This window comes from Acanthochromis polyacanthus, chromosome 20, assembly GCF_021347895.1.
Source record: "Acanthochromis polyacanthus isolate Apoly-LR-REF ecotype Palm Island chromosome 20, KAUST_Apoly_ChrSc, whole genome shotgun sequence".
Taxonomy (NCBI): Eukaryota; Metazoa; Chordata; class Actinopteri; family Pomacentridae; genus Acanthochromis; species Acanthochromis polyacanthus.
The window spans coordinates 17,276,558-17,298,424 of NC_067132.1; the positions used below are offsets into that span (position 1 = coordinate 17,276,558).

A 21,867-nucleotide genomic window follows, 5' to 3' on the forward strand; every position below is an offset into this window, starting at 1 on the left:
GGTGTCCAAATAGCTCAGCTGGTTAAGAACTTGATTTATAAACAGAACTGTGTCAGAGACAGAGGTTTGATTCCAGCTCATGATCCTTTACTGCATGGGTTTGCTGTTTTCCTCTCTATCCTTGGCAGAGGTCTGCACTCTCTGAGTGCTTTTCTAGTTATAGAATTGCATTACTTTTAAACTGACAGCTAAATAAGGAAAGTATGGTTTTACTTTCATTATTTAGTTGTGGGTTGAATGCAGTTCTATAATAATACATTTTATTTGTAAGTGCCTTTCTTGACACACACGGTCACTTTACAGAAAAAAACAAATACAACAAAACAGATATAACCACACAAAAAGATTTTAAAAAAACACATACATAGAGATAAAAAAACAAAACATACATAAAAGACACAGAAAGAATAAATAGTCTTGAACAGATGAATTTTAGTTAGCTGTATGAGATAAATGGTGAGCTCTAGAAGTGTTGGTAGGCACCACTAGAAAGCACCCTCTTTCCATTCTTTATGCTAAGCTAAGCTAACCAGCTGACCAACTTTATCTCATCTTTGCAAATAAATCAAATGAATTTGTTTCCCAAAATGTCAGACTATCTTATTAAAATGTGCCTGATAAACATGATTATTCGCATTATCTTGAGGTCTTATTGATTATAATCGCAACGGGTAACTTTTAGTATACAAAGGAGCAAATACAAACAGGTGCACTTGTACCTGTGTGTTTGTTTGTGAAGTAACGCATTTAAATGTGCATACGGCATTCCCCATTAATCCAAGGTTTATGGTTATGGTTGGTGCAAAAATTGCATTTTCTTTCCCTAAATAAGTCATTTTGAATTCAGCACCCTGAATATGTTTATTGCCATTGTCTATGGAATACGCTGCAGCTTTTTTAATAGCCTGCCCGGTGTGCATTCATCAATCACAGAGCAAGAGCAGCCTTCTCGCTCTCTCCACAGTCATACGCTAACTGAGTTACAGGCCTCTGAAACTAACTCCAAGTTTTGAAATGCGATAAAAGTAATCACATTTCTCCCAGTCAGTATCCTTACAGATGTGAATCGATGACATTAATTACTGCATCTTATTATACACCACAAATGTGTTTTCGTTCATTCTTATTTATGAAAGAGGGCCTGATAATTTACCGGGAGGGGCGGGTAGTTAGGGAATTGGCAACGGCATTGCACACAATCCTGTTCGGCCACGGCAGTGAAAACGGGGGGAAGAAGAGCTTGCAAAGTGCTGTTTTTTTCTTTATTTCTGTTTTACATGCTGCTATATGTGACACATAGAAAACAAGACTGCAGGTTGTGTGTTTCTGTGCTGCCTGCCTCTTGTCGACAGATGTGTGCTCGCAATATTTTCTCATGACTGTCTTACCTCGTGGGACCTGGAGACCAAGAGACTGCATCTGCATGGTGTCAAAAGAAATAAAAAAAGAATAGAAACCGCGAGGGCCATATAGAAACAATTTCCTCAGATATCCAAAGGCCTGAGGTGACAGAGCTTCTAACTAAGACAGAACACTTCCCCTCACAGACAAGTGACATTACCAAGGCCGGCAATGTGTGACTAAAGCCGCATAATTGTTTGGGTTTCCTTTATTATTCACTCTTCAGCACTAAGCAGCCATATGGAAAAGAAATTATGCTCACTCAAAGACATGTTATGAGATATGAAATATAGAGAAGGGCTCAAATTACAGCCCAGTTCATTTACACATTACAACAGACGACATCCTTGTAACACCAGCGTTGAACGAGTGGAAGATTCCCCAGAGGGTGCCACTGTGTCGCCGCCATTTATCCTCGTTAAAATTTCAATAACACAAGTCTCTCGCACATTATGCTTTTCAGTGGGATTATCAATACAAATGGGATTTGTGTGAGTTTAACTGTTCAGGGAATATTACCCTAAAATACCATTCATTTTTTAAGGCTTTCCTCATTTGTGTGTTTCATTCTTGATTAAGCTATCAAAACAGTGCCTTTTCCCAACTATAGTTAATTCATTTTCGCACCATACAGAAAGCTAAAGGCAGTATCGGATTACACCGATGGCAGTGTCATGAAAGGTTAATTGGTTACACTGTTTTCCCAAAATATAAATTATAACACAAATATGTCGCCTATAATTTATCTTGATGTCTCAAACAGACTCATTACAATAATGACATTATCTCCCTGTCGTCTCCTTGATCATCCTGCTTTCATAAACAGATTAAAACCTCTTTACTTAACCCTAAAATCACACAGTTGGTTATTCTTTACTTTAAATGTAGCTCTACATGCCCAACTGAGTCTAAAAATAGTCGATTTTTTTTTCTTAAGAAGGCAGCACTTTAATTGGAATTCGTTGCCCAGAATGAAACGTGATTTTAAGCTGGCGTTATTTGGCAGGTGCTGCAAAGAAAAAGGGTGGCACAGGCTTCAAATTCACATTCAGCAGAGCCACGAACGCGAGCCGGCTGGTGAGGTGAAGAGTGGACAGGTTAAGAGGTTCCAAGCCACTGAAGGAGAGATGCAGGCGGTGATGGCTTGGAATGAGAGCGGCGGCTGCATGCTGCGTGAGTGTCAGGCTGGCACTTGCCACAACTGGTGGTATTAATAAGACTGGGCTAAGATGAGCTCTGGGACGTGGGTGACTCAACATGTGCTGGTGCCGCTGATGGGCAAGTGCAAATGAAATTAATGGGTAAGGGAAATCAAGTGAGTGAGCCCAGAATCAAATTACCAATCCAGCCCTCAAACAAATTAGTTGGGTGCCAAAGTTGTAATTGATAGCAAGACAGGAGCATGCTATTGGATCAGACAATGTGATCTAACATGCATTGCCTCTGATGTGATTTGCTGCTGTGTTGCCATGATTAAATATTAAAGACGTGTGGATAACAGTGTCCCCCTCCCAATGCATGGCCTTGTGGGACACATTGGGAAGGTGCAAGTTGAATTCTGATAGGCTTTACGGCGAGAAGGCAATCCGCGTTTTGAAGTCTTTCTCTCAAAACAAAGAACATAATTCAAGATGTAAATAAATAAATTCCAAGTTCAGTTTTCATTGAAAGGAGCCACGAACTGAAGAACTATCTAAGCAGGAGTAGAATAGAGTGTAATATCTGAAGAGAAAGAGTAAAACTCTGACTGGGTAATATCACAGCGATAATACATTTAGTCTGACAGCTACAGCAGCTCTTGTGGTAACATTTATTTGTTTGGTTCATAAATGTGTAAACTCCGATTCCTGTTAAATGCTTACTCTCCCCAGTTCCGTGTGTGGCTTTTGATACAAGGCTCTTTTTCCCCTCCTTCCCCAACACTGGAGAGGGCTTTCATATAATGAACTGAGATGCTTTTAATAAAATATAATGATCAGCTAAAAATTGGTTTGAAATCAAACACTCCACAGTGGCTCAGCAAAACGCATATCTCAAGGCACATCCACTCTGGCTGCATAAGAGATGAGAGATGTTTTTTTCCCCCCTCTTTCTTTCCTTTTCTTCCTTTTTTTTTTGATTTGCAAACCTTCAAACCCCCTAAAACATCAAGCTTTTACAGCTTCACCAAATTCTTCGGCTTTGTCCCCACAATTGCTGTGAATATATGATCAGATCCTTTATGATGTGGACAATATCTCACCAGCAGCTATCGGCGTCATCATTCATAAAAGATTGCACACTACTGGAGCACCAATTGGCCTATAGTGTACTAAGACAGCACGGAATTCAAAGTCATTTGAGCTTATTAATAATTTAAAAACTGTTGCAATGCTATGAAATGTTGTACTATTTGCTCTTTTACCTATTTAGGAAAGCAACTTCTCAGTGTAAACAATAATAAAATAGAATCTAAATTTAAAGAAGAAGGCAGTTTGAGGCAAGAGGAAAATAATAAAACTTATCCTCATCTCTTTTTTTTCCTGTTTATGATCCACTCTTGCTAATAATGGATTATTTGAAAAGTTCATCCTCATTAAATAGTGCATGCAGCACTGTACACAATCCCTACAATCCAGTTGGGTAAACCTCATAAACAAATACTGTGCGCTGTGTACACAAGCTCGCATATTTGCCTTGCACATACACACATAGCATCACACGCAGCACACACAAAAACACTCACATGTACCCTTAGAGAGGCACACATGCACACAGCAAATCATCCACCCTGTCATTCCTGCACTGTACTTCAGCACAACATGACATTTCAAGTGACTCTTTCTGCAGAACTGTGCAACGTCTATGTGATTTTTCTGTATCCAAGCCAGCAGGATGCCTAATGTTGACACTGGTCTTATGGTTGGATGCAGTGCAGCACAATTCTTATATGTGAGAGAATGTGCGCTTTGTTGCATACCGTGTGTGTGTGTGTGTGTGTGTGTGTGTGTGTGTGTGTGCGCGCGCGCTTGTGAGCTCGTGCATGCATGCATATGTGTCTCTGTTTCAGCACAGAGCCGTCTCCTTTGAAGTCTGTTTACCAAGCCGAAGCCTTGCTGAGAACACTGGGATGGCAATCTGTGACACCATTGACACCTGGCATGTAAACATTGACAATAACTCAGTCATAAAACCTCCTGCCGCTTTGCCCTTTTCTTACCTTCATAGGCTTTGGCTGCAGACACAATGCCCCCTCTGTTCACTGCTACCTCAGTTTTTTTTTTTCCCTCTAAACTTTAGTTTTACTTTAAACGTGTTTTCCTAAAGGTGTAACCTACTTTGTCAACTTCTCTTGCGGTTTTGTAAAGCAGTTGCTTGCCTATCGTCCTATGATTTCAAACTAAAAGAGACTGAAAAGTAATACAAGTCAAGGAAGGAATGAATTCAAGTACAAATATTATCAAAGGTATTATTAACAAAATATGTTTGATAGTGTGATTTAACATGGCAGCATGCAGCGGAGCAGCAGATACTTTATATTGTTACTGGATAATACTTTTTTCTGGATTGCGCACTGTGTTTACACTATTTGTTTATCTTATTCCCATAGATTTTCAAAAAAAATTCTATGTCTTCTGCGTAATTTCTGTCTTGTTTAATAATATTGTTTATATGTCTTATTAAAGTTTCAGTATATTAGTATTTATTAAGTATCTGCGCTACTTAAAGTTGCTGTTAAGTTATAATATCTACTTTCTTTTTATTTCTTGTTTAAGCTGCACCACAGAGCTGGTGAAACATTTTTTTCTCACTGTTCATCTCTATATGTCTGCAAAGACAGCAAATATGATTTGATTTGAATTAGTTTCACCTGTTAAAGTTTTATTTATTAATATGTAATTGTTGTATTCTGATGCATACATCAGTATTGGGAGAGAAAAGTAGTTTTTTCATGGCTCCAAATTGGAAAACAGTAACCACTAGTTTACCACATTATAATAAAAACAAAAAAGCAAAAAGTAATTTAGTTATATGTTTAGAAAAATGCAATCGAGACAAATAAGAAACAGTATTGTAACCCTGATTTCTGTGAGTGTATCTCTAGCTAGACTCTGTGACAAAACAGATTATAGGTTCTCTTAAAATAATCTTTTTTTAATCAATACCAGATAGTTTACACTTTACCTTAACTTCTGCAGCACGCGTCTCTCCAGCACTTAAACCTGTCCCACCGTCAACAACGGCTAGTAGGAACCAAAGTTACTCTGTGCCAAGTAGGTAGTAAATTAGTTACTCAAATGTTACACATTTAAATATACATATGAAATAGTAAAGAGAATAAAATAATAGATTTCATGATAAATTTATCTAATCTAATATTCCAAAAATAATATTTCATAAATTAATGAGCGACATAAATCAGCATGCAAAAGAATACAATAACCCAAAAACCTTAAAATGTCACTCATTGCCAAAACCTGATGTGTTTGCCATGATAAGAGTGTCTACGTGTTTTAAGTTTGGTAATAACTAGTTTTATTGTCAGCCCTGATGACAGAAAAGAAACTTACTGCCTGTTTTGTTTATCTGGATTCTAAATATCATTATAGATTCTTTTCTACAAGTTTCTTTGTTTCATAACTTTTATATGCATTCATTACTTTGAATACGATTGTCAGGGTAATGTTCATAACTTAGCATAAAATGTAAACACTCAATTACTTAGTTACTTCTTTACTTCCACCACTGTCTCAGTACTGAAATAAGTTGTTCCATCGAAGCCTGGATGTAAAAGTACTGCGGCAATGTGTGAGGAAATCATCTTGTTGCTAATTTTCAGAAGATTTAACAGCACTTTTACCACCGTTCATTTTTCATTCATTTGTTTTATATCCGTCCCGTCCAGTTTTGTTGGAGCACCTCCTCCCTCAAAAAGCCGGAATTTATTGTTTCCGTTTCACCGTGAACTTCACTAACCACTTGTCTCCTCCCGGACCAATAATCTCTCACTCACTGCTGTCCTTGCTCACACTGAGGGCTCTTATGAGAAACAATTTACTTTTTGAACATAATTTGTCACCAGAGCAACGCTGCTTCATTAGCATATCATCCTGCTAACTCTTGCCTTTGTTTTGACAGATAGCGTTCATAAGTCACCGGTAGAAACCTTCAGCGGACGTTTGGGGTTTTACTGTCACATAGGCTCCATCTGCTCGGTTTGGTCGGGTTTTTATGCTGCGCCATCATTCACCTCCCACAAGCAATAAACACTATCTCTCCGCAGCCTCTCACTTTCTTCCCTGCACTCACTTTCTCTTGCGCTCTTGCAGTCGTGGAGGTCTTTTTTATAATTCTCTTTCATGGGAAGGAAAGACAACAGAGCAAGAAAATAGTAGGCAGTGTATTGGTAACACTGAGAGGTTTGATCTATCGTCAGTGTTAAAGCTCATGCCCTTATTCTCGGCTGTTTTGCATAAAACATGTACCGAGTGACACGGTGTGTGACTCTTTGGAGAGAAAAAAATAACTTCAAAGATCTTCTGAGGAATTTATACTGATTAGAAAGCATTACTGTGTAAAGGAGCGCTCAACTCCTGCCATGGTGGAAATTTAAAAAAAAAAAAAAGGGGGCGGCACATGAGGCACAGTCTGTGTAGCTGCTTCATTTTGAACATATCACTGATGAATACATGACATAATCTATGTTAATTTCTCTCCTTTGATACTACTGAATTTACGGCACCTATCATGCATTTGTACACAGCTGGCAGAGTGATTTATGAACCCTGCCCACGACAGACATTAGGGATGAGATACAATTGTATTCCCAAATCAAAATAAATGGGTCACACAAGGTTCTCATATCGTCAAATATTTTTGCAGTAGAAAGCCAGCCCTGCAATACCGACTGTATAATTGAATCGTGTGAAAGCACAGTCGATTTAAAACAATAGATTTGAGGGATGAGGAAACTGTCAAGTCATGCATCATCGTCAGCATTTCACCTTAGGTTGAAGACAAGATTACTTGAGTCCATTTCAATCTCTCTTTTGCAAAACAGATTTGCGACATAATATTTTCCCCCCAAAACAAGCTCTGGTAGATATTTTTGACGTTTTAATGATTCCAACCAAAGCTTAAGTTGTGATGACGACATGAAAAATTGCTTTTTAAATTAACACAAAATAAAGCACAACCTTCAAGGGCAGGATATTTAATACTGATAAGATATTGAATAAATGATTTTAAATGACTAACAGACTTTTTGGTGTTTGTGTCAGAAACAAGCTCCTCAAGCCTATTAAAGGATCGTTTCATTTCTTTTCATGCCATCAATCTCCCCGTTTTTGTAATTTCAGTTTTGTCATGTCCACTTTGTTCGATTAGAATCCACATACAGTGTGACTATATCAATTTCCTCCACCTGAGCCAATGAAATTACTTCCTTCAACAACTTGGTCTTTGCGGGATTTTATCGGAGAAGTATTTCTGCTGTGAAAAAGTGGGCGGAAAACTCAACCGTAGAGCCAATTCACCTGTTATCAATCACCAAAATTCATATATCAAGGGTGCTCGGGTGTTTTGACAAGAACTTTCATCAGAAACAAAGACGAACAGGTATGTACAATATGAGACTACCGGTCTCTGGAGGGCTGCCCAGTGGATTGGTGGTTAGCGCTTTCGCCTTGCAGCTAGAAGATGGTTTGTGCCGCAGCCTGGTCCTGGGATCTTTCTCCATGGTGTTTGCATGTTCTCCCTGTGCAGATGTGGGTTTTCTCCAGGTATTCTGGCTTCTTCCCACAGGCCAAAAACATGCTGAGGTTAATTAGTAACTCTATATTGTCTGTAGGTATGAATGCAAGTGTGTTTGTTTGTCTGTATATGTAGTCCTGTGATAGACTGGCGACCTGTCCAGGGTGTCCTCTACCTTCACTCTGTCAGTTGGGTTAGACTCCAACCCCACACAACCCTGTATAGACAATAGATGGATCGGATGGATGTGTCCTTGGAGCACAAACTTAAGTAAGGTGCCTCTAAAACAGGGGTGTCAAAGTCAATCTAGTTTAGAGGCCCCATTCAGCCCAGTTTGATCTCAAGTGGGCCGGACCAGTAAAATCACAGCATAACCTATGAATAAACACAACTCCAAATGTTTCCTTTGTTTTAGTCCAAAAATGTTCACATTTAAGGAATTGTCTTTTTACAAAACATTGCAAACAACTTGAAATGTCTTAAGAAAAATAAGTTCAATTTCAACAACACTATGCCTCAGTTTATCATTTACACGTTACAACTTAGAGAGCACAGTTTATCTGCAAAGGCACCAAACATTCAGTCACAGGTATCTGGAAGTGAATGATATAGTATTTACCTCATGATCAAAACGACAGAAGTCAGAATGGAAAAATACAAGAAAAACAAGATAAAATATTTTAAAAATGAGACACAAAATGACAAAAAATAAGACAGATGAGACGAAATAAAACAATAAAAGACAAAAAACTGACAAAAAAAGTTACAAAAGGACAAAAAATGAACAAATGACAAAAACCAGACCAAAAATGACAAAAGCAAGGAAAAAAGGAAGTAGACTAGTAAAGCACTCAGAGTGCAGACTTCCGCCAAGGATAGAGAGAAAACAGGAAACCCATGCAGTAAAGGATCATGAGCTGGAATTGAACCTGCATCTCTGACACAATTCTGTTTACAAATCGCCTTCTTAACCAGTTGAGCTATCTGGACACCTTGTTCCAATGTGTTGGACGACATACTAACCTATGATGTTTTTGTCATATTTTGGACCACATACTAACACATACTAAAAAATTCAAAGTGATCCAGAATCCAGGATCCTTTCCGGATTGCCACCAAAATTAAATCAGCTCTTCCTCTTACCATAGTCTACATCTCCTCAAAATTTCATGTAAATCTGCCCAGGCGTTTTTGAGTTATCTTGCTAACAGACAGACAGACAGACAGACAGACAGACAGACAGACAGACAGACAGACGTCGGGTGTCACATAACCTCCTTGGCGGAGGTAATAACACAAGTAAGACAAAAACAAAACAAAAAATGACAAAAATGATGCTCAAAACAACAAATAAAGCAAAACACAACCTGACAAAAATAAGATAAAAAACACAAGTGAGACAAAAAGGTAACACAAAACAACAAAAAAAACATGAGAGAAACAACCAAAGAAAGACAGAGAAAGACCAAAAACAAGACAAAATATTACAAAAAATGAGAGACAAAATGACAAAAGAACAATGAGCAGTCTAGTATTTTACTTTATGATCAAACAACTTATGGTCTAGAAATTATTTTAAATTTATTGTTTTACAAATTTAGAGAATGTCTTCTCTGTAATTTTTAGTCTTTGCTGGTTTTGGGCCGCAGGCTGCATGTTTGACAAACATGTTTAAGGAAACTGTCATGTGACCAGGATCATAAATATAGCTTAGGCTGTGGATTTACTGTAATCTGACTTTGTGAAACTGACCGGTGGAGCAGTTTAAACATGACTGCAGACACTAATAAAAAGAAATAACCCCCACACAACACAACATAGCGACATATGGCTGATAATATAACCTAAACAGTGAGCTGCCCAGAGTCCCACAAGTTCTCCAAAGTTTACATTTCACAGTCAAACCCTAAATTTAATGTTTCCTCGCGGATATTAATGAAAACAAAATCATAAAATTTATATGGCTTGGCAGTTATTCTTTAAACACTCTCAAACAATCTGTGGTTTCTCCTCCTTTTCCTCGTCTCTTTTGCTCAAACAAGAAGAATATTTATTCCCAGAACAGAGCATGAATTTTATTTTGAAGCATAAAATTTTAACATGTCTAGACAAAGCTGTGTATTCCTCTAGCACACCGAGGGCACACTGTCTTTCAAGGGCTCGTTATATGCTAAAATGCAGGAATATTTGTGGTCTGAGTGAAATCTTTTCATTAAATTCAAGGCTCCGGTGTTTCTCCGGCGTTCGCCTGTGGCATCGTCGGCACTGAACCTTACAGGCTGATCTCCAGGATAATTTCTTGAGTTTCCTCCACAGGATTATTGATCCCTCTATGATGAAAGAGAGTTCTGTACTAGTGGTCCAATTATAGTCTCAACACCGGCACACAGCACAATCGTTTATCTTTGATCATTGTGTCAAGTGCATTATTAGATATTTGCCATCCATCAGCAGTCATCAGACCTCCTTGAAAACAATGTAACGTCTTAGTTAGCGGCTCAAGGACCACTTCATTATGTGAGATAAAACTTTATAAAAAAGGAGGTGAGGAGGACAGCTTCACAGCAAGTAAAGAATGAGAACCTCGTCAGGGCTTTGCCACTACGATCACAATAAGCGTGTGAAGCAAATGAGATACACAAGTGTGTGACTCGATATTTTCTTGAGCAAACAAAAAGTGGTGATCAATTAGCAAGTTGTTTGTGTTCATTACCCAAATTCCCACACGACACTAAATGTAAATTTGCCAATTTAAGTGGATTAATTTGGTAGTAATTTCTGGTCCAGAGGGCTTAATGTTTTGCGGAGAGATAGATGGAGACGTGATAGTGTGTCTGAGCCTTTGGTTAATTATGAGAGACTTGCATAGAGGCGAGATAAATGTCTTTTATTCCCCCCGGCTATCTGTCTGACACTGATAATGGCCACATTTGACATGGAACAACCTGATGTGTTGATTCAGTCATGAGTGCACTAATTTGCTGTAACATTAAAAGGGTAATATGGAAGATTTTAAATATATAAATACAGCAGACAACTATCTGTTATGTACACAGCAGAGAAATGGCGTCTTTAGCAGATAACGAAGTTCTCTGTGTGTCTTGTAATCCTAGATTCTCTGCTAGTGCAAGTGAGCCCCACCCTTTGAAACTGTTAGCCCTTATCGCATTTATAAAGAGACTGAGTGGAGCCTCCCACACTGCACTGCAAAAATCCAAAGATGTTTTAAGAAGCATTTTATTTATATCTTCTACCTAATTTATGTGCTCTTATTTTATCTCAGTTCCGTGTCAGAGTCTCTGGTGCTGTTTTTGAGGCGCTCCGTTACCCCTTTTCTCTGTTTGTGTCTGTTCCAGTCCGGTCTTGGGGTATCTCTTTCCACACACCGATAACCTCCAGTCCACTCATGAGCAGTTGTGGTCTGTCTACAGGGTCACTCCATTTAATCCACAACACGATCCAGTCCATTCATGGCTCTGATCCAGTTCAGCGGACTGTGGAAACAGACATATATGGAATGGAACAGACACAAGCAAAGCAAAGGAGAGACAAGTGAAGTGAAGCTTTTGTTACCTGAGCTGACATCAACACTGTTATTGTGGGCTAGAGGTATATTTTGCCATCATGTGTGCACAACCTTTCTGGAAGTTATGGATCAATGTGCGTATTTTTTCCTATGAAATGCTTGTGTTCTTGCCAGTGGTTCTAAACGCTGCACAGAGAACCTTTAAGTGCACAGTGCTCAATGAACATACAATACGGGTTGAGTCGTGACAAATGTTGAGAAAAGGACGAGGTGAGAAGTGAGCCATGGCTTTGAAAGTGCTGCGGTACTTCATGTATTTGAGCAGTTTATCAGCCTTTTCAGAGGTCATTTTCAGTTACAGCTTTGTGAAAGATTTGCAAAATCATATGATGACATGAAGGCTGTAAAATATGTGGTCTCTATGACAACTGTGGCAGGCCATTAAAAGCATAAAAATTGAAAGTGTATGAGAAAATAAAGTGGATATGTGCAGAAACACAAGTTCTTCTTGTGATTTTTTTTTAAACAACTAAATAACCAAATGAAAAAAGTGCCTCCTTTTTTGGTGTGATAGTTTTTGGCAGCGGTGAGGAGCAAAATCTACCTCGCTGTCAGTCTACCACCTGCATCGTTATGTTGTGACACTTCAAACATCTGGAGTGCTCTTTATGTTTTGAAGCATCCAGTTTTCCACAGGAAGAAATTACCAATCAGCAAGGAAGGCAGCTGTGGCCTGAAGGCTTGTGAGAAGGGTTTGTGGCTGCAAGGTTGCCAGTTTGACTCCCAAGACCATCTGGGATTATCTAAGATGGGGGAGGTGAGTGAACAACACTCTCTCCTCCCTTTAACAACTGCTCTTGAAGTGTCCATATGTAAGACTTCCAAATGATCCAGTGGCAAGTGTCTGGTAATGCAGGGCTGCTCCCACAGAATGGGCACGCTGCTGTGTTGAAACCCTCAGGCAGATAAAATAATAGAGAATGTGCTTCTTGTTAGCTTCCTTGGTAAACTGACTTTTTATAATGCCAGTAAGTAATTAAAATAAAATACGGTAGAATACAAATCAAACAGCTTGTTTGCTGTTGATATACAGCTTCTTTGCACATTATGAGACGGGAATGAAGCACAAAATAATTATCCAACAGTGTGAAAAATATTATATATTTATTTAACTTTATATATAAATATATTAGAATTTCTACACTCCTGATTACCCAACAACAAAATGTAATTAATGCTTTCCTTGTTACTTTCATGACGCAGCTTCTAAGATGCCCTAAAAAAACTTAAAAACACAAGAAAAGCACTCGGAGAACGCAGCACTCCTCCAAGACTACTCAGTCGTTGTATAATTTCTGTTGGATAAGTCCTGATAAGCCTGCAGTGGTGGATTTGTAGTAGAGTGGCAACCATGTGATCGTCAGCAGACAGCTGACGTAGCATTCACTTGTTGTCATAGTTACAGTGACGTCATGCCGCCACTGTGCAATGATACAATCTTTAACAAATTTTTGGATCCAGACTATGAGCCGCATCACCACCAAAATCTAATGAGGTGGTCCTTGTGTCATTTCTGCCCTTCCCTGAAAATTTCATCCAAGTCCTTTATTCCATTTTTGAGTAATGTTGCACACAGACATACAAACAGACATACAGACAAACGTACGCTGATCGTCACATAAATTTGCTGCGTTCCTTGGCGGAGTAATAACAGCTTGGGAACCTTTTGTTCATTGATCTCTTGCTGTGAAAATAATGTGCAGCCCACAGTGATGGCCCATTTAAAGCGGGGAACTAAAGCTGGAATATTACTGACCATTAGCAGTAAATCTCAGCTGTTAGCTTCGCCCTGGTTCAAAGCTGGTAGTTGACTACCACCTAAGTAGACACAGTATAGAAGTAGAGTAATTTTTAAAGGTTTGAAGGGACCTTATCTCCAAGGGTAACCACTTTGCCACGCATTTGCCCTGCTCTAAATGTATGCATCTCAAACCAGTTTATCCTTTGAATGCAAAGAAAAGAAAAGAATGGCAGCCCTCCATGAAACCAATTTGAACGCAGCAGGGGGCTTTAAATGGGGTATGGAAAGATTCTTTTGATGCTTGTCATGTTACAATTTAAGGCCAGTCTCACAATTTGAAGGCCAAACACTTTGTGCACACAACTACCCATGTTGTAATCACAATGAGTTCCATTTAAGGCAGCAAGCAGAAGAGCTCATCTTGAATCTGCGATAGTAGCTGTTACTGTTCTACATTTTAAATTGTGACCCCTTACACCTCTTGTTGAGGAAAAATACAATGCAAAACATAGGCAGTGAGATAAAACAAGGAACAGAATAGGAGGAATTTCTTTGCTGAATAGAATAGAACGCAGCGTGTTGTGTCTTGGTGGGAATATGTTTGTTTTTAAATCTATAACAACACATTATTTAGCGGTAACACTTTTCTGTAGATGAGCTTGTTTTGCATTTATTCAGCAGCTGCAGTGTGAACACTTTGTTTTCTGTCTCAGAATGTGTTAAGACAAATTCAGCGTACTGCAGTTGTGCTGTTTTACTGTGTCGGTATTTCATACATCTAACATGTGTAAACATAATATTGAAAACTCTCAATGTACTATGAATCATTATACATCAATTTATTTATCTGCATCTAGGTGAATTATATCAAACCTGTCCTATTCAGTCTAATGTAATCAGTTGATGGACCTGCTGTCAGCTGGCCCAGACTGGAATGACATTATCAAGTATGAAACCTGGCTAAGAATACACCCATGTGTTAATGGATTATCACTTATGATATATACCAGATGAATAAATTGCTTTCAGAATCCTGTGATATTAAACCCTCCGATTTAAATGATTTCCCCAAAATAGACAGCCCCGTGTGAGTGTGTACGTGGCTGTGCAGCCGAGTGGCATTTGCACTTCTATGTGTGAAGTGATGCCTTGGACTTGCTTTAAAGTTTCACTTTAACACTTATTTGAAGTGGTTGTGAGATTATGTATCCAAAGATCCAGTATCGCAGAGTATTGGAAGAAAAATGGTCAGTTATGGGGGCTGGAGTGCTGAGACTCTCACCTTACCCTCTCTTATCAGCAACACAGGTATCACTATAAATGTTTTGACCCCAGACCTCGAGGCAAAGAAACAATTCAAATAAACCTTTGATCACGTCTGATTCAGTTCTCGAAAGTCTGCAAGTTCAGAAAGAGAGAGAGGAACCAGGAGAGAGATAGAGAGAGTTGGGGTGGTGGCCCTCAGCGTTTATCAAAGAGCTTTTCAGAGCCTTTGACAACGCTTCCTCACTCGCAACGGCAGCATACTGATCCACAGGAGCCCACGCACAGGCACACTGAAATCTCTTCAAGGTTTGGATGATGTGTGTAATGCCCAACAGAGCTCTTTGGTACTGTAAAAACAGTTTATCTAGTATACTGGGGAGTAGGGCTGCCCCTAAAGTTGGCTGAAAAAAACAGATTGCATTTCAGATTAATCAGTTAATTGCTAGGTCAATTTCAAAAATTCTCTCAAGTGTCAAAATTCTTAAAAAAAATCTTTCGTCTATCCAACTTCCAAAACTCAGCTTGCTCTTTGTTACATCCGTCACTTGAGGGTCTTCATCTTACAGACTCGTAGTTGTTGTGTTAGAATGAAAGCAGCCAAATTGGGCTGTGGGATAACAATACGATGCCTGGGATGTGCATATTTCGGACCTGTTTGATAAAGTTCTCTTTAATCAGCACTCACCTGGAAACATTAAACAGTCAACTGTAGTTCTCAATGCCTCATTAAGCTTATTAATACATAGCTGTAGCTGATGAAATAAATAGAAGGTGTATATAAATAAATAAAACCTGCCAAACTTGAGGCTGCCAACAAAAAAAAACTGAAATTTGAAATTAAAGATGAAGGTGCAATTGCCTTATAAATTAATAAGAGTCTCAAGTATCTTTTTATCATATGTGTAACAAAAGTAACAGTAAGCAGTTGGTCACTTCTTGTGATTTATAGCTGAAGAAGGTGTCATTTTTTCAGTGTCAGTGTCAATGTCTTACAATTCTGTGCCTCAACAGGACTCCTTCTTTTCCTTCTGTCTCCTCTCCTACATTAAATACAGTACACACACACTCATTCTGCCGTGCTACATTTACAGTACTGTCCCTGTTTTCCCTCCAGCAGCTTGTGGCCTAACAGGACGCTCTCCTCAAACAGCGATGCAAATAGCCGCCCCAGCTGTCACCTATCAGGGAGGATCCGCGGTGAGTACATAACCCATCGTGTCCCACCACTGCAGCCTACGTCTGCCTTCATTTCCCATTACAGCGGGTGGGAAAACATTGGTGGAGGCAAAATAATGGGCCTGCTTAGATATGAGGAGGAGTAATCTAGGACAGGAATTAAACTTTCATCTCCTCCAAACAGCATTTCAACGACTCCACTGATTCGTCTCTGCGCAACAGTGCCATTTGTAAACTCAGACATGAATTATTAAGAGTGGAGCTTTGCATATCGTTGAGACTCATCGGACAGCTTTTACATCTTGGCACTCAGTGGGCCGCAGCCTCACAAGGTTACAGTCGAGGTACAGTAATAATGGAGCTTAGTACACTTTAGTAGACAAACAAAATAAGAATCCCATTAATTTGAAGTTGCAGGCTGAGGAGCGTGGTACAGCACGTTAAACACAGATTATCATTATTTACAGAGCAACCTTTCTTTTGTTCCTGTCAATGAAAAAAAAGAAAAAAAGCAGCAGAGCAAAACTCCCAAACTCAAAACTTCATTTTGTCATTACAGGGGAGGCAGCATAAGGCTCCAGTTAAGGTTTCTGCTGCCTCTGCAGTTCCACCTATATATATTGCCTTGTGTATTGGAATTGCCAACAAAGAGATGACTGGAACCATATGCCACTCATTTATTGCAGTGTGTTTTTTTTCCCCCTCCCCACAATCAGCCACTTAGATGCGGACTTGTCATTTACATATTTGCATGCAAGACAAGCGGTCGATTACGTCGTATATCAGCACAGCACACCTTTTGTAAGGAGCAGCGACACTCTTGGGGAGTCGGGATTGAAAGTGGAAAGCACACGCACAGATGCCGTTGAGATGAGGGTTTATCCTAAAGCAAGGTGTGTATTCACACATGCATGTTATATTAACACAACTATCGGGGTTTCCATCCATTCAGGCTTTGCTCTATTAAGCATTCAAACATGATTTTATGAACCGGTGAATAAAAAAATAGGCGGCATTGCTATTATTACAACAGGGACAAAGTGCAGGCCATAAAAATGTCTCCAATCCATTAAACACAAATGAAAAAAAAACAACCTCTCAAATAGGCCTTTTAATCTCACTTTATTGCTGCTGCATATATCAAAGGAAAATGTGCAAATGAATATTTAAATATTTCACCTAGGGTGGCCGTTAAATGCGTTTTGGGTTGTTTGCTATACGACCACCAGTTTATGCCGATCTGGTATCTGGGGTATGCAGATATTCGTTGGCCAAATTCAATTACAGACAATGCCTCAGTTCCTATATTTGCGTTCCATTTTTCCATCTTTGCTTTTTCTTGTTTAAAAAAAATAAGTTGCTACTATTGATTTAAGTGTGATTAAAAATTGATTGGCACTTGCATTGGGTGCCAGGGCTAGAAGCTCCCTGTGCATCGCTGCTGTTTTGTACCTTGGAGCATTAACTGCAATAAAAGTAGATGACTCCGGAGCCACCGAAGGGCCGACCGGGGCAAAAGGTCCACTTCATGGAGGAAGGAGGAGGAAAAATAAGCAATTTATTCGAGAGAAAGGAAGCTCACCTCTAAGACCTCCCTTGGCAGCAACTCAGAACAAGCTGGATACTGCAGCAATATAGATACGCCACTGTCAAATGGACCATGTTCAATGGCATATCTGACAATATTAAAGCGATAGTTCACACCAAATAGAGCTTGCACAGATCTGCTAGTACGTACTCTGAAATCTTAATCTAGGCATGTGGAATCCGTTTAACACTGCACAGCTTGATAGTTTATATTCAACGATACAGTAAAGGGTAATGTGTGTATATGCCTTCTTCCCTCCTCCAAGAGATATCCACATGCATGCTTCTGGAGTGTGTCACTACTTAAAGAACTCTGTTTGTATGCGTCAGTGTGTTCTTGCTTCCATCTGCTTCTACAGTATGGTCATTGCTTGGGGAAAAAGGTCAAACTGTGTGACACGGGGAGGTGTCAGGTTATGACGAAGGTTCGTAGCTCAGGGAGGGTCAGATGAGCTCCGAGAGATTGAAGGGTGCGCGGTGGTTGTGATTGTGGCTGCATCCCTGAAGGTCAAAATGGGGAGTCATTGACCATGACACATATAACTTCATTATAAAGTCAGCAATTGTGAGAATATGAGCTTTGTAATTTACACAGTTATAATTAAAGTTGTCGTTTTGTGTGTATTTTTGTGACTATGCCATCTTTAAATAATTTTTTTTGGTGAAAATTTATTTAGCTTTAGAAAAATGCCCTCAGTATTCCATAGTAAAAGTTCAAATAATGAAAATTTCACAACTTTCTAGATCACATTGTTATATATGCTATGTGCTAACTTTAACCTGGAGAATTATTATGAATGTTTCCAATCAAACCAGCGAATCCACCTTAAGAAAATCTCGAAAAGCTACAGAAAATGTTGCTTTATGGCCACTGTACTTGATGCAAAGTCCATGCATGTGTGTATAGACACACTTCTGCATGCATTAGTGTATGTGTGGACATGTATGCATGAGTGCCTCCACAAAGCCCAGAGGCTTGGGTGAGTACGCTCAGACTCATGTGCCCAGCAGCTCCCTGCAGCAGCCTCAGACAGACACAGCGCTGCTCTAATTAGCTGACCTGTCACCATCGACACCCACAGCTGTGCAGCGCTCAGGGAGCAGGCTGAGCACAGACAGAGGCTGCAAGGTGCAGGGAAAGCCAGCAGTGAAAACACAGACACTGATGAACACATCCCAGAATTCTGTCATCACCTTCCGGACAGAGGATGCCACCTCGTGCTTTTGCCTGAGAGGTCATCCTGCAGCTTTTACATGCTTCGCTGTGGTTGCATTGGGACTTTCAGAAACTCTTCAGTTCAGTGACATTTTCAGTACAGTTTGGATAAATATTTGGATAAGGCTCATGCTTTGTTGACAGTGGCTTCACTTCTCCAGTGTGTAATTACACTGAAAATATAATTGCAAAATCTACCACAATGAAATGTTAACGCTATTAAAATCCAATAAGTGCATAAATTGCAGCCACAAACTAAGGCTGCACATTTGAAGGTGATAAAATAAGAAAATGACCATGCGGAATTGTTATTACACCAACTAAAATACCAAATATGTCATGTTTGTAATATTATTTTGGGCTTTGCATAAACAAATACATCCCTTTGTTTGCCAGAAACTCACAGACAAATAACTGTATGCTACTTTACATAGTGAAGTTACTCACATTTGGGCTAAATTTGACTACATAAAGGTCTCAAGATGTACTTGGTACAGCAAGTTATCTGATCGTGGCAGAAATCAAAACCATTTATAGTCGTTCCAAACGGCACATGAAGGTGGGATTAAAAAAAACGTCAATCACAGGGAAGAGAGAGAGGCTATACTGTTCAAAATTGGAGATAACACCATGGAAGATATTCATAGTGTTGCTCTTGTTTACAGCTTTAAAATGTGAACTAGCTGGCCAATCACTGAGCAGGAGTGGGCTGTCTGTCAATCACACTTCAAGTGAGAAACCCCCCATTTGGTTTTTCCAACCATATTTTGTAGCTCTGGGCTTTTCTGATGAGGAAACAACCAAAAACAAGCAAGCATAGGTAACAGCAAAGGTTTAGCATAATTCTGATTTTGATTGCTGTCATGTCAAAATCACGTTACCATCAATTCCTAATAAAAAGGAAAGCAAAAAGAAACTTGCAAAGTCAAGACAGAACAAGGTGATAAAATGAAAAACTATGTTGAGGGCCTGGTGTCCCAGAAGCACAAACAGAACATGAAGGTTCAAAGACATTTCTTCCAATAAAATGTATTGTTTTGGGTGGAAAAAATGGTGTTAAAACCTATAAATATATAATAAAATGAGCCACTGTTGAAGAAAACCACTGATGCCAACGAAGCATAGAGCGCATGTTTCCATCCACAACCTGCTAGCTGCTTCCTGGCCCTCTGTGTTTGGGCCGGGCTGCATGTGGGAACATGAGGGGAGATGACACCAGGGTAAAGATTTAAGACACGGTGTGCTGGCTATCGGAGGTCTCCTGGTAGGCCTCAGACACGGTGCTCAGTGCTTCCCGTCCGCAGCCCAGACACGTTCTCAGTCTGGCTGCCACGCACACGCTTAGGCCGGGCAGAGAAATCCCTCATCTTGTATCTGGTTCAAGGTCCGCTGCAGTTGATGACAGTTGATGACAATCCAGCCGGGAACAAGGGAATATCACCTGCGACGTGAAATGGAAAGCAGTGAGAGAAAGTAGAAAAAGGAGAAAATGCACTGCTGGAATGGAGAATAAAACCAACGATTTCACACTTTAATTTGAATTATTGGCACACAAACCTGACATGTATCTGCTCTGTATTACGCATCTCATCATCAATTTACTCCCCACCAAATGCTAGAGTAAGATTATGCCGCGGAATATTTTTTCCTTCTGATTATAGATGGATCATCAATTGGTTATAATTGGAGCGTGCTCATTCAAATGTGTAGCGATCACAAATTTTACAACACTAAAACATTAAGGGTCTGTCGGGAAGCAAATCCCAGATTTTTCACAGTGGCAGAATCTAAACCACAGCCAAACAAAACTATCGATCTCGCTCACAAGCACACGCCTCCTGCTTCCTCTCCTGCGTGCACACACACTCTGAAATATGCATTGTGAATCCACATCTGCTGAGAGCTGTATGCTGCTGCATTATGCTTGAGTGATACAATTTATATCATTTCAGGGGAAAGGGAGGAAATCAATGAGATTTAGTTGGCAGCATAATTCATTCTCAAGGTTTGGATAAAATGTGTGACTAATGAGGGAAAAATGTAAATGTTATGAAGTTTCACTTCACCACCAACACCTCCCGCTCAACCCCATCGCAGCCATAATCGAAGTTCAGAAAGTCAATAGACTGTCTGCAGGAATTATTTTACCTTGTATCCATCATCTGCTATAAATACTGTTTATACTGGTAACACATATCAGCATTTTTTAAGTATCTGTTTTTATATATTTATGTTTTAGGTATATACATTTACTGAAAGACATAGTATTTTACTTAACCAATTAACCGTCATGTACATAATTTTACAACCTGACAGAAAAAAGTATATAAAAAATTAAAATCTTCTGAAGTGGCTGGCTCAGAAGAACCAGTGTTAGTCAACGCAGCTTAACATTATACTACATTTTCTGGCCTTTTAGGAAAGTAAACAGTTACAATGAAAGGGGGAAAAAACAACAACTGATGTTTTTCAGAAATTTTTTTCTTGGATAAATATTAAAAGTCACTTCAAACTTTGATCGAGGTTCTTCTGAGCCTTTCCCACATCAAGGAAACTACCCACTTTTCATTCCACCTGTCAACTGCCACAATCTGTTTTTATTTCCAGCCACCATCGCTGTCTGGGCTGGAAATCTGCTTCCCAGGCTGAGCTACCCGCTACTGAGCTATTGTCAGGTATGTTTGGGAAATGGAAAACACTGTGAAGTAACTTTCGGTTGTGATTTTCGTGGTGCTGCATTATTCACCGGATGCAAGTAAAAATAACATCAGAGGCGGGGAAGTGTTTCTGTCGGAAGAAAGTCACCGCCGAGAACGTGATACAAACATGAACCTTCAACCTCCAGTGTGGCGCCTTGTACTGTTTAACATAATTAGTGGCCATTATGGTGGATTGCATGCATATTAATAATGTGTACACTGTAACGAGTGAAATGAGGGACTGTAAGCTCAATACTTATGTTGCGTCCTTCATCAGAGTCAACCTCATGGCGGCGTAATCAACCAACCAAGGACTAATTACTGCTGAGGTGTGATTGAGACATAAATGGCAACTGCTCATGGTCTATTTGTGTGTGTGTGCATGTGTGTGTGTTTATTTATTTATTTTATTAGTTTGTTTGAACAGGGACAGTGCACATTAATCAACATTTCTGTAAATGTA

General features: G+C 39.5%; 1 long non-coding RNA gene across 1 annotated transcript in view; it reads left to right on the plus strand.

Moving 5' to 3' along the window:
- The window catches only part of LOC127531389 (uncharacterized), a 40,206-nt gene extending 18,826 nt beyond the window's left edge, over positions 1-21,380 (plus strand). The window contains exons 2-3 of the long non-coding RNA XR_007938449.1: positions 15,841-15,923; positions 21,313-21,380. This is a non-coding gene — a long non-coding RNA (uncharacterized LOC127531389). The remainder of the gene's footprint in view (positions 1-15,840; positions 15,924-21,312) is intronic.
- The last annotated feature ends 487 nt before the right edge of the window (positions 21,381-21,867 follow it).